The sequence below is a fragment of the Drosophila willistoni genome, assembly GCF_018902025.1.
Source record: "Drosophila willistoni isolate 14030-0811.24 chromosome XR unlocalized genomic scaffold, UCI_dwil_1.1 Seg143, whole genome shotgun sequence".
NCBI classification, from domain to species: domain Eukaryota; kingdom Metazoa; phylum Arthropoda; class Insecta; order Diptera; family Drosophilidae; genus Drosophila; species Drosophila willistoni.
In genome coordinates, this window is record NW_025814056.1 from 1,282,325 (window position 1) to 1,295,452 (window position 13,128).

The 13,128-nt window shown below is 34.8% G+C and overlaps 1 long non-coding RNA gene across 1 annotated transcript in view; it reads right to left on the minus strand.

Moving 5' to 3' along the window:
• Window positions 1-13,128, minus strand: part of LOC111519104 — a 47,156-nt gene that overhangs the window by 4,757 nt on the left and 29,271 nt on the right. Inside the window, exon 3 of the long non-coding RNA XR_002724246.2 lies at window positions 12,732-12,794. This is a non-coding gene — a long non-coding RNA (uncharacterized LOC111519104). The remainder of the gene's footprint in view (window positions 1-12,731; window positions 12,795-13,128) is intronic.

The following is a 13,128-nucleotide window of genomic DNA, read 5'->3' on the forward strand; positions in this document are numbered from 1 at the left end:
ATCAAATCAATCGGTGAGACAATTAAACAACTGAGTCAGTTGTTGAACAACTGAGTAACTGAACATGTTCATCGACTAATAATGTGTTCCAGTAAAATCATTGATCAAAATATCACTACTATATAGAAACCCATTTGTGTACTTAGAATTCAGTTTTATCAGTTCACTTTATCAAAGATGAAGTGAATAAATTGCCCTTTTGGCATAATTATGCAATTTCATCCTTGAGCTAATGACTGGGCGATATCCACTAGTGGATTTAGGGCTATGTGCCCCCTAAAGTATGCAATAAGTAGCTAAAGAATTCCATTTTTGAGACACTAAAAGATAAGTTTGAAATGTGTTGTGTCTAAAAACTAATTTTCGCAGCAAACATGCAAAAGTTATAAGCTTGTTGCAAAACAATGATTACTTTTCCATCACATTGCATACTTTAAGGGGCAAAGTTTCCCCCGTTTCGTAGCCCTAGATTCGAAAAATGTGCTTAGCAAAAACTCAAATAGTCCCGCATTGATTTAAGTATAAGTTTCCATAATTTAGTGTTTGCCTAACGGAGTTTTTTTTTTAATATTAGATTAAACTAAAATTGTATACTCTATATAGTTATTAAGCTAAATATTGTATTTTGTTTACTTTAACAAGTTTTTTTGGTTTTTAGACTTTTATCTAATATTGGATTTAAACTTGAAGAATCAAGTAATACAAAAACGGTTTAAAATGATTACACAATTTTTTTTTTTTTGTTTAATTCGAAAGTACAGTCTTTGAATTAGTTAGTTCGCTAGGTTAGTTAGTCATCAGTGAGCGGAAAAGAGATATCGAGAGAAAGAGAGATCACAAACCTCAACAACATAATTAAATATGCAACCAAAAACTATGTACAATTAAATTAAGCCGAGTTGCAGTTGTTGGCAGTAGCTTTAACTTTATCTGGCCCATGCATCGCCAGTTGTTGTTGTTGTTGTTGCTGTTGTTGGCAGTTGGCAATTGCTGGCAGTGGCTGTTGCTGCTGTTGCTGCAGTAAGTAGTCGCAGGTATTTCCTGTCAGATTTTGCATAAATAATTTTTGATAATCAGAGTTGCGACGGGCACATAAATTTAATTAGCAGCATATGTTGCATTTAATTAGCAGTAAGCTCACTGAGGCCCATTTTCGGTTTGCATGTGTTTGTGTGTGTGTGTGTGTGTGTGTGTTTGTTGGGGATGGTGGGGGAAAAAGGGGGAGGTTCGGTGTGGAGGTGGTGAGGGATTGTTGTTGGGGAGATTGGCTGGGATGTCTATGAGTTGCATTGTGCGTCTAACTGCTGCTATAGCTACAGTTATTGCTGATGTTGTTGTTGTTGCTGCTGCTGATGCTGCTGTTGTTGTTGCCGTTGTTGTTATTGTTGTTGTAGTTTTAATTAAAATTCACACGATGTGAAACGCTCATTTCGTAGGCCAACTGCGTGCGTCGTTTGCCTTTATTGCAACTCGTATTTTTCTTTATTTTGTTGATGCATTATTATTATAATTTTTCTTTTGCATTGCTGCATTGCATTGCATTGCATAAGCAGCCAACTGGCAGCCTGTTGCTGCTGACTTTTCTAATGCAAACGCATCAGCAACAGCAACAGCAACAACCACATTATGAAAGGTGATGAAGTGTAGTCGAGGTGGTGCTGTTTGGTTGTGGTAAGGGGGGAGTACCCTGAATATGTGGCATGCATAATTAGCAGCCTCTACATAGAGCAAGAGAAGGAGATAGAGAGAGAGAGAGAAAGAGAGACATTCATTCAGTCAGTTAGTCAGTCGATTGCTGCTAGAGAGGAGCATATACATAACATTTTCATTTTCATTTCTATTCATATGACCAACAATAAATTTATAATCAACCACAGCTAAAAAGAAAAAAACCAAAAAATAATAATAATAAAAAAGAAAAATGAGAAAAACGCCACAAAAAGTTTCAGAAAGAAGAAAAAACCAAAAAGATATATACGAGTCAATGAAAAGATTGTTGTCTATCCCTTTTCCCCTCTCGCCACTCGCCTGCCTCTGGATCTCAGCATTTCTATGTTTCTCGCTTTAATGAGCCATTAAGCTTTAGATTTTTGTGTTTAGATATGCCCCCTCAACTATTTTCTTTTTTTTTTTTGCCTGAGACGACGAAACGCAGTAGAAGAAAATGTGTTTTCCACGAATCGAATTAAGTTATTAGTTATGCTTGAACTGGATAAGTCTTTGTGTGTGTGTGTGTGTTTGTGTGTGACTGTGTTTCTATGGTTATGGAATCAGTTTCATGGGATTACAAATTGATATGTGAAATGTCTTAGAATGTTTCTATGTGGATGTGGGTGTTTGGGGAGGAGAAGTAGCAGAAGAAGCTTATCGGTTGGCTGGCTAACAAGTTGCCATAAAACGACAGTCAGACATTCCCTTTCTCACCTTTTACAACCCGTTACCCCATCTGCCATCCCTTTCATTCACCACACACCAATTCCCTGTCCGTGTGTTGTCACCTTGTCAAAGTGACAGGCATTTCATTTTCAAACAATTTGCTGAAAACTTTATTAAAATTTCACCACAATTAGGTACAAAAAATGTGGCCAATATTATATACATACATATAAATTATCCCTCTCTTTCTCTCGCTCATTCCGCTGTCTGTCTGTCTCTTTCATACTTTTCTGCTGTTGATTTCCAACTGTCAAAGTTTTGTTTATTTGGTTTTGGAGCTGGTTTCTCGTATGTTTATTTTAGCTAATTTTAGATTAAAAACAGGAGGAGGAAAAAAAAAACTCTTTTTTTTTTGGCTTTGTTTTTGCTTTGTTTTTGTGACAGCTTTTTGTTGTTGCTTTTTTTTTTTTAATGTGCAAGTCTCCCTTTCTATGCATTGTAAGTTTGTGCCCCGTTTTGTGTCTCTATCTCTTTCTCTCTCTCTCTCTATCTATCTATGGGTGTGTGTGTGTGTGTATTGCATGTGAAAATTTGCTCAAACAATGATACAAATAATAATAAAATAATCAACAATACAAATAGCAACAAAAGCAACCAAAAGCAGTTAGGCAAATAAATAAACACACATACAGAAAACTAAGTGAAAATGTTCTGGTCTATTCTAAAGGTAGAGGGAGGATGGGTAGGAGGCAACCAGGCAGACGGTATGACGACAACTGACGCTGCATATTCTATCCCATGGGTGTGTGTGTGGAAAGTCATGCAAACTAACTGAAAGAACAGACAGAGAGCTGATAGAACAAGTGCGGCAGGGCAGAGGTGTGTACACCTCTCTCTATCTCCCTTTCTCTCTCTGGCTGTGTGTATGTGTAAAAGACACAGACCCAAACAAATAATAATAAAATAATAATTGTTTGTCAACATTCGTTTAGCATGTGGCCCTAGCCGCTCATATGAAGAGATGGCAAAAGGAATGAACCAATTTTCTACTATTTTTTTTTTTTTGCATATGTCGCCAATTTTAATACTCTATCAACTATGAGGAAAGTTGATACCTTGAAAAGTATGTATACATATAGAGCCCTTATTTACGAATGAGTGAATTGAGCACTTAAAGAGAAACAATTATTACAGAGTCAATAGATATTGAGGAACAATATAAAAATTAAACCAAGAAAAAGTTACTTTTCAAATAAATATATATGATTAAGTAACTATTGTCTATTAAGTGCCCAAGTATATGGATCCCAAATGCAAGGGTATTCAAAAAAAAGGGGTGTAGTTGTTACAATTGACAATTGTCTACATTTTGGCATGAAATGTCATACACACATACGTACATACATACAAATGTACATCTAGACACATATGTATGCCCCCTGGCCCATAGACAAGAAACAAGAGAACGTTCCCGTCAAAAGCCTTCTCTCTAAACTGCGTTTTGTGGTTAAGACATATCACGGAGAGCAGGAAAGGAAAGGAAAGGAAAGGAAAGGAAAAGGAAAACGGTTGCAGCTAGTCCAGGAGCGTCAAAAGCGGGTGAATGCCACACGGCATGGTTTCTTATAAAAATTATATTTCAACTGGCATTTTCAGCACGTCATTTGCTTATTAAATTTCATGACACGATGTCGTCATGTGTGCATACATATGTGTGTGTGTGTGTGTGTGTGTGTGTGTGTGTGTGTATCTGTGTGAGCCATGTCTCTATGTCTTGCGTGCGTCACAATTCTAGTATAATCATTTTTCAACCCACCAACAACTCTGCGATAATTGATGATAAATGTTGTATAATTTGACAAAAAAAAAAACACAAAAAAAAATGAAAAGAAACAAACGAACGTGTCAGGGCAACTAGAGAATAGAGTATAAAGAATGGCAGTGGCACCCACAATTATCGGCTAGAAAGCATTTCCAAATAATTACCACACATTTTCCCAAAAAAAAAAGTAAAGTAGAAAAAGAAATAAGAAAAAAAACAACAAAAATTATAATAATATGCAGTTTAAAGCATGTTTCTGTTAACCATATGGAAAAGAGTGATGAAGGGTCATTCGATTACACCACTTATTTAGAACTTTGAAATTAATTTCAAAGAACTTTTGTTTATACCCTATAAAATGTAAAAAGTTAATGGTATAAAATTGCTAAATGTGCTTAAAAATAACTGTGAAAACGTTAAGTGAAGTTTTCTCTTGCACTAGATTACTTTTAAGTATTTTAAATATTAATCAAAACTAGAGGTCAATAAATCGTATAAATACATACGCACAAAATTTGAGCAGGTTGCCTCTGTAGCTAACGTTGCCAAAGAATTTAGAGTTCTTATGGCCATACCGATGTTAGAACTATTTGGGAATTCTAACTAAATGAAGCAGAAATAGAAAACCAAATCTTGCCACCTTTGTTAAATCCTGTTAACTGAAAGCTAATGTTAATGTTGCCGACTGAACATAACTCTAAACACCAACAATTCTATTCTAAGGGAATTAAAAATTCGTTGTAAAATATATTTCTGGGTAATTATGTAGTAATGGAAAATAATATGCATACCATTTGAATAACTAACTGTAATGTGTAATGTGTAGATGGGTGAGGTGAGGTCAGACGTTGCAAGGTGTTTCATTCAGTTTAAATAGTTGAAAACTAAATTAGAGAGAGAGAGAGAGAGAGAGAGGGAGGGAACAAGTCCCCTTAACTTTCATATTTCATCATTCATTTATCTCCTTTGTTTTTATATTTGATAAAATTACGTATACGTCATGTTCCATTAGTTCAAAAATTCAGTAAAATTTTTGGAATAAAAATTCAAATAAAAAGGAAAACAGCAACAACAACAAAATTGAAACAAATTAGAAAATTAGAAAATGAAACTTTTAGCACACCACACACACACACACCACACACACATACACCCAGGGGGAAAAAAATGCGTAAACTAAATTTAATTTTCTTTTTTTGGGTTCCGCTTGATTTTAGCATGTAGACGATACCTATATATAGTTTTTTTTTTCTGTTTCGTGTTCGTGTGTGCTGAAGAGTGTCGATGAGTAATTGCCTCATAAAAATTATGTGGAAATTAATTTTCAGTGTTTTCTATGCTCTCTCTCACACACACATACACACAGCTAAAGAACACGGTGATACGTTTTTTTTGTTGTTTCTTTCTTTCTGGCTATTTTTAAAAGTGGGAAACACACATAAAATAAAACTAGAAGAAGTAAAGAAAAATGGAAAAATATTGAAATATGAATGCAGTCCGCGGGGCACTTGTCGTTTTTGTTGCTGTTGTTGTTGTTTCTGTTGCTGCTGCTGCTGCTGCTGTTCGTTCCACCTGCCAAAAATTCAAAAATATACTGGCGATGTCGTCGCTTGACACTTTTAGCCCTTCACCTCACAATGTTTTTACCCATCCCCGCCGTACTCTGCACAACCCCCTCTGGGAAAGAGTGCGTGTGTGTGTGTGTGTGTGTGTGTGTGTGGAGGAGGGTGGTGAGAGGTATAAGGAAGAAATGCCAATGCAGTCGTTTCATTTGCTGGCTATTTTTGGTTTTTTCTTGGTTTTTGCCTTCAAAAAAAAAAAAAAGGCCCCGCGTGTTATGTATTAAAATTAGTATGCAATATTTTTGTTTCAAAAGAAATGAAAAGAAAGAAAAGAAATTCATGTTGCGTTTTTCTTACTCGTATGTGTATGCGTGTGTGTGTGTGTGTGTTTATTTTTGAAGCGTTGAAAATAAACCGTAAATAATCGCGTCGCTCGGTCGGGCAGCTTTACAATCAATTCACTTGCACACTCAATGCAGATACATACATACATACATACATACATATATATATATATATATATAGCAAGACAGAGAGAGATAGAGTAAGCGCAGGAGGTGAAGCAGGCGAAGGTTTATATATATGAATATATATGTATATATATAGTAGGTGCTTATAAGTATCTGCGGTTATATTTATAACGAGTTGCTTGCACCCATAACATCAGCAACAACAACGACAACAACAACAACAACAGCAGAGGCAGTGGCAGCAACAAATTTCAAAATTATTGGTAATAAAAATCCACCTTCTCCTACATCCACCACCACCACCAGCACCACCAGCACCACCATCGCCACCAACAACTCCACCTCCTTCTACCTTTTGAGCACCCCTTCGAGCACAATATTCTCGCATTATGCATCATAAAATTTGGATATTTAATATAATGTTTTGAGTGCTTATGCCGTTCGTTTTTATTTTTGAAAAATATTTAAAAATGAATTATATAAATATGCATAAGTTTACGTTTAAGTGGGCACAGCTGACATTTAGATGATTCTTTTGAATACCCTCGAATAATTGAAAGGGTGTACTTGAATATATAAATAAGATAAATTCAGATTAAATTAAACTAACAATAAAACAAATTAGAAAATATATAATTTTGCTAAAAACTCGTAGAAATTATTATAAACTTTTTGCTTTATTTTTAGGTATATTGAATGCTTACAGGGCATACGACAAGTCGACCATGCCATATCGTTTGAACATTTCATTTTCATATTCTCTATATAAATTTAGATATATATTTTTTTATATCTCGCTTTCTGGGATGGGGAAGTGCCTAAACCTCACATATGGACCACACAGCTGCCAACAGGTGCTTGGGCCAGACCAAAGATGTTTTTGTTTCATTTGGTGGGGGGATAAGAAACCATTTCCAACTGCAATTAGACTTTCATTAAGCCACTCGATGAGATCCAGAAAAACATATACATACATATATTGAAAGATCAACGTTAGATACATATGTAAATCCAGACAAAGATCTCAGATTGCAATTGGGTTTCATGTTGCGTATTAATATACGATAAAAGTTTTCTAGTCTCTGACAATCTGTTCTTCAAATTTTAGTGTGAGTGTGCATATAGTTTTGATTGCCCAAGTTTTATGGTTCTGAGAGTGAGTTTCAGTGCTGTTTTTTGTTCTTTTTATTTTATGGCTCATATATGTAGGTATGTTCTTTCATTTGCATGATTTCAAGTTTTCCCTCATAGCTCTTAATTCAATTAAAAAATGTAAAGTTGCTCATATAACTACATCAAGTACTACTACATCTTAAATACACTTGAAGAAAATATTGTATAAAAAAGAAACCCATTGGAAGTTGATTTTTTTATGTGAGACCAGCTGCAGCTATATAATTTTATAGAGTATGGAAATATTGTTTTATTACAAAAACTCATTGGGGAATTAACAATAAAAATGTTGAAATAAATTGGTGCAGTTAAATTTTGCACAAAAGTTTTAGATAAGATCAGTGCCGGATTGAGCCAGTCCGGGAGTAATTTGCCAATGTGAAAAATCAATGATGAAAATCGGTCAATTTACGGATTTACAGTGACATTGATTTTTTAGCATTTTTTAAACTGATCAGATTTTTTTTTGACCATTTTCTAATCTTTTTCAAAAAGTTTTAAGCCAATTAAAGAAACATAATTTTTAAAGTGTCATTAAACACTTGGATATTTAAATAAAATTCATCAATAAAAATCTTAAAAATTAAATCGTCTTTAATTTTTGAGATTTTTATGCAGATCTAAAGAAAGCCATTTAACTTGGAAGTAAGTGATTCAAATACTTTCAAAATCTACTAAGTTAGAGTTTTTTAATTAAGGTCTATTGAAATATTGCTGTTCTTTAGCTTTTGAAAATATAACTTGCTAATTTGTGTTTAAAATTTTAATTAAAACAATTTAAAGATATCAAATTGAATAATTAATTAAAATTTGGCAAAAATTAAGAAATTTTGTTTGTTAAAATAAAACTAAAATTAATAATCATTTGAAATTTGGAATCTTCATTTAAATTTACATTAAATCGACTGAATAAAGTCTAGAATAAAGTCCTAAATGGGGCTTGTGGAATATATTTTGTATAGAATCGTTAAAAAAGTTTCTTGCTTTTTGATTTCTTGATTGATTGGTTTTCAATTTGTTACTTTTGTTTGTTGGTCAAGTTTTTCTTTTAGTGTACTTATTGTCTCTATGAGTTGAGCTCAGTTGGACAGTATTTTGGTTAGCTTTTTATGACAAATTGTCACGAGTGCATTGATGCAAAAAACTTAAATGAAGCGACATGCTGTTGAAATGTCTGTGCCGCCCTTTTTGTTGCTGTTGTTGCTGTTGCTGTTGTTATTGTTGCATGCCCAAAAGCAGATAGAAACGATATACATTGCGTGTACTTGCAGATACTTGAGAGCAGGCTGTTCGGTTGTCTCATCATCTACGTCGTCATCGACATTGTCATCATCGTCATTATCATCATCATCATCATCATCAACGTTTCTTTCCATTGTCCAAGTTCGTTTAGGTAGCTCAAACGAAACAATGTGTGGATATTGCTGCTGTTGTTGTTGTTGTTGCTCTTGTTGCTGCTGGCTGACTGAAAACTAATATGGGCCAGAATTGTGGAGATGGAGACCACTACCCAGAAGTGACTAAGCCCGCAGCATAGCCTAATATTGGGTATGTCTGTCCCTTTTTCTCTACTCCTGGTCGACCCTGGTTTCTTCTGGTTGGGTTCTTGGCCATTGTTGTTGTTGTTGTTGTTGCTCCTGTTCTGTTGTATATATGTGGCTCTCGGATTACCAAGCCAGCAATGTGGCTGCAATTGAAAACTGAGCTTGACATTTTTTCACTGTTTTATTTTATTTCGGTTTCTGCTTCTGCCACTGCTTTGTTGTTGTTGATATTTTTTGTTTTTTGTTGCTGTTTGGTTTATGGATTGCCGAAATTGAACTTGGGGGTCTGGTTTAAGCAAGTTGTAGCTGGTTACCGTTAGAAAAAAGGCATTGAATCTACACTCTATACACAGTCTGGAGCATTTTTAGGTCTTCCTGGAAACGTAAGCAATATTATATGAGTCTGAGTCTGAGCCTGAATTGCTGCTGCTGCACACACATACATATACACATACATACACACAAATAAAGGGTTTGCCCTTTTTTTTGTTTGTGTCTTTTCAGTTTTCGTTTTTTATTTTCATTCTTTTTTTTTTGTCTTTTTCTGTTGTTGCTGTTTTATTATTATTATTTATTTTTTTTTTTTTTGGGGACTGGCAATTAAATGAGCCAAAACGTAACGAAACGTAGCAAACGAAGCGAGCTTATGCAGCAATAATTCAATTAGCACTCTTTCGGTTTCGTTTCATAAAAGTATTAGTTGATTTTGTTTTCTTCTTTTTAATTAATGTGCACTTATCATGCAATGCGATTAAGAGTCCAGAGAGTGAGAGGTTCCCTCGTTTGTCTCCTCCGTCTGTAGCTGCTGCTGCTGCTGCTGCTGTCGGTTGTCGGTTGTTGTCTTTCTGTAATTGCAACTTGTTTGTTATTTGTAGTTCAAGTCAGCCAACGCGAAGTAGGAGGAGAACGAAGAGGAAGAGTCAGTGGTGCTAGTGCTGGTGGTGTGCTGGTGATGGTGCAGCATAGTGGAATGGAATGGAGTGGAGTGGAGTGGAGTGGCGTGGTGTAGAATGGAGTGCCTGTCACTGCCTCTGTCTTTGTCTGGTTGTTGTTGTTGTTATCTGCCAAGAATGCTAATTATAAGATTAGTGCAGTAGCCCAATCTCTTCTGTGCGCCCCCTCCCTGCCCTCCCCTCCCACAATATAAGTTTACTTTGTAGCTGTTTTGGTTTATATCTTTTTCAATCTTTCTATGTGTGGACTCTTTTTGCCTGATAATGCACACGCACATCAAAAAAAAAAAAATGAAAAGAATAAAACGCCCCATAGTAATTTAATTTCTCTTAAATAAAATTATTATTCATTAAATAAATAAAATTCCTATTCTAAAAAGAACAACTTTATATTGCCATTTGGAATGCAATAGTTTCGTTCCATTTTTTTTTTTGTGTGATTTAACACAAATTTAAAGTATTTTATAATCATAAATTCAGAGTTATGCTAAATACTTTTGTACAGCTTAGATTTTTTTATACAATTGAAAAATTTCTCATCGGTTTCCTCTTAACCACAGAAATATTTCAATGCGGTTTGGCTCTACTCAGTCTTACGGCCTCAGATAATTTTGACATAAAAATTCTTTTGGTTATTAAAACATTTCAAACTCTCAGCAAATTCAATATAGAATATTCTATTGAAGAAGCTTTCAAATGTCTCAAGTTAGCTGAAGTTACCGCTTCATTTATTAAGTTTTCGTCAAGTTTCTTTTTGTTGTTAACTAACAATTTGAGGCTGATTTTTAATGTATAAGACAATCAGTTGGTCAAAATGTAAAGTCAAATCTTTCTACAGAATTTCTGCCCAATTTTAAAGGTAATATTTTATTATACATAGAAACTTAATATCATAATATGATCTAGAGATTTTGTTCGATCAAAAACTTACTTTAAATTATCATTTATCTGGCCAAGATTCTTGGCTTTACTGAACCATGTTTAAAAGAATTGTAACACCCTTACACTTACACTTAGACCTTTGCTTACTTTTCTGACTTGCACTGGGATCAAAACCTTTAACCCTTATTTAACTTCCTAGTATAGAATGTTTACTATCCAAGTACGCCTAGTACGATCCGTAGTTGGATCATAGATTCTAACCAAACTGCAAAAACTCGCATTATCTATCATTATTTCACACAGGCTACCAAATGCCACTCTTGTCTCGTCATAAGTAAAAACAATGAAAAATCCGTACAATTTGGTTATTTTTTTAAGAAGGAGGGATGCCAATGGTGGCTTTTCCATATGTCGCTTTGACTTATAAAGTCAAAGGCAGTACTTTTCTCCTTACCTCACCCGAAATTGTTTACTTTTTATTGATTTTAAACTCAAGTCATTCTTTTCCATTACCATTATCTGGTAAGTCCATGCACCTACTTAGGTCAGTGTGGAAATTGGGCATAATTTTGTTTGTTTTTTTTTTTTGGCTACTTGTTACAGACCTAGGCCTGGTATTAAATGGGACACTTGATGCGTCCTATAAAATATGCACAGAATCCTTTGCATTATCCTCTCGATGGAACTACCTTTAAATAATATTTCTGTATTATGAAGTGGCAAGAAAGTGACTGATTATGTTAAGATTTGTTTGATTTTCTGGATTTCTAGCCTACTATTGGGAATGAAATTAAGTGCAGTTTTTGAACAGAAGGCTTTTGATATTGAAATTCATTGTTGTGAGTTTGTCAGCAAATTGTAAGACAAAATGTAAAATTTCCATGGGTTTTCTGTTTTTGGTATCTTTTCGAATTCGGCTAGCCCATGTTCTAACTAAATCTTTGGATGCGCATTTCATCCATCAAGTGCAGCGACATTTGAGAGCTCCAAATCATCATCATCATCAGCAGCAACCAACTGAATGTAACTTGGTTCCAGCGCCAACATATGTACATACATATGCTGCTGGGTAGCTAACACCCCCACTTGCCCATCCTCCCGGATCTCTTCAGAATTCCACCAACTCATACATATGTACATATATATCACTATATGTTGTTGTTATTTCTTTTTTTTTTTGTTTTTGTGGCTTCTCTCCCTCTCGTATCTGTCGTGTGCATCTCTTGAACTATCAATTTAAATGTCAGTTTAAATTGTAGAATTTTTCATTTTGTGTGGACTTCGTGCATGAAAACTATAAAATGTTTTCATTGTTTTATGTTTTTTTTTGTTTCTCTCTCTCGTTTGTTGTTCTTTTTGTTGCTGTTGTTTTCTGCTATGCCGACCGTTTTGTTGTGAGTGTTTTTTCGTTTTTTGAGAACTTGGTTAGGAGAGTTAAGGAATATGGCAAGGCTGTGCCATAATGTGTACCGCTTTTAGTTTTCGATGGGGAGGAGCAGGAGGAGGAGGAGGTGTAGGTTGTTGTAGTGGGTTGGAAGGGGGTTTTAGACCATGGTTTTTGATACTCTCCCTGACTCTGTGTGTGTGACTTGTTTTAGATTTCTATATGAATTGTTGCTGTTATTGTTGTATGGGCTGGCTGGCTGCCTTTCAACATTTGACAGCAGCTGTCAAAAACTGAAAAAAAAGAAACTTGAAAGAGTTTTGCCGAGAGACCCATGAGTCCAAGACTCTACATATGTATACACACACACAGACACACACACACACACATGTATAAACTTATATGGACAGTGCCAAGACGACCCTGGGCCCAAAGCCAAAAAAGCTTAAAGTAAAAATTGCAATATGTTTGTTTTGTAGTTGTTGTTGTTGTTAGTTAGTTAGTTAGTTATTGGCACTTGGGGCGTTTTGTTTTTTTTTTTTTTTTTGTTTTTGTTTTTGCTTACCTTTTAGCCAAGTTTCAGTCAGCCAAAAGTCAACCAAAGAGGAACGGAGCAAAAGAATTTATTCTATAAAAAAGAAAACACAAAAAAGCAATTGTTAATAAAATATGTTTCACCTTTTTTTTTATTTTTTTTTTTTTTTGGTTTTGGTTGTTCCTCTTATCTCTAGAAAACAAAGTCTCATCCCATAACACACACACACACTCTGCTTCGAGACACCTCAGAGAGATCTGTCCAAGTGTCTGTCTACCTTCTATCCATCATGCCGTTAAGTAATCTTCAGAAAAAAAAAACTTTTTTGAAATGCTGAAAAATTTGTTAACGAAAACTATGAAATGGTAGACAAATCGATTTCATTTGCCAACCAGACATGGGCTATTAATTTCATTTTACACTTTGA